This window comes from Penaeus monodon, chromosome 23 (genome assembly GCF_015228065.2).
Source record: "Penaeus monodon isolate SGIC_2016 chromosome 23, NSTDA_Pmon_1, whole genome shotgun sequence".
Taxonomy (NCBI): Eukaryota; Metazoa; Arthropoda; class Malacostraca; order Decapoda; family Penaeidae; genus Penaeus; species Penaeus monodon.
The window spans coordinates 41,333,412-41,334,453 of record NC_051408.1 but is presented as its reverse complement, the minus strand read 5'-3'; positions in this window follow the sequence as shown (position 1 = coordinate 41,334,453).

Here is a 1,042-nt window from a genome sequence, read left to right as displayed (position 1 = left end):
TTTAATTGTGAAACTTCCCTTTGGTTTTGCCCAACAATTGAAAAAAACCCTGTATTTCTACAAGTATCTAAAACACACTTTATAATCCTGGACAAGTGCATATGCCCTTTGTTCTGATTTTTATTGTTTTAACCTTTAACCTTTCCCCGAATAAAGCTTGAAAAAAATCCGTCACAAACAAAAACAGCATTTAAATTTTTAATTTTCATTTTTTCACACTTGCTGCCTTTTTTATCTTACACTTGATCATAGTAAATTTTAAACCGATTATCATTTTTAACCCCATGATAATACATATAAGTAATTTGTAAATAACGGAATAGCAGATCTAACATAATTTTCCCTTCAGTCCTAACCAATTTTTGAATGCCATTCCTTTTCATAAAATACAGTGACTTCGAATCAACGAAGAAACAAAAGAGATAAAAAAAAGATAAAACATTCTTACTTTAGTAAGTATAAAAATAATAAAATACAAAAATGTTAAAAGAAAACAAGATTTTTTTTTGTGTTTTTATATTTCTAGGAAAATCTTTTATTTGACAAAAAAACTGAGAATATCGTAAAAGTTAAATCCCTACAGTTTAAGCCGACACTTTCAGGATTTTTTTAAGTTTTAAACAATTGAAAAAAAAATTTTTTACATACGAGTTTTAAAGACTGGGGCATGGTGAATGTTAAATTTTTGAAAACCGATATGAAAAGGAGCAGTGTGGACTCCCCGACTGTCCTTTTCAGAATAAATTAAAGGGGAGGAATTCGAGTAGAGTGAAGAGTGGCCGATATGACCCCCCCCCCCACAAGATCCATAACCGCAAAGGCGAAAAAAGCAAATGCAACATTTAAATTTAAAAACGTGACGGCTCAGGGAAACCGCCCGGGGAACCGCTTTCTCTCCGTCAGCGAATCCCAGCAGACTCCCCTCTCTTCCCCTTTTTCTTCCCCCACCGTTCCAGCGAAGGGGAACAAGACTGCCGGTCATTTTTTCAAAAATTAAAGAGGGGAAAGGGCAGAAAATAGTAAATTTAGTATGTACACCCCA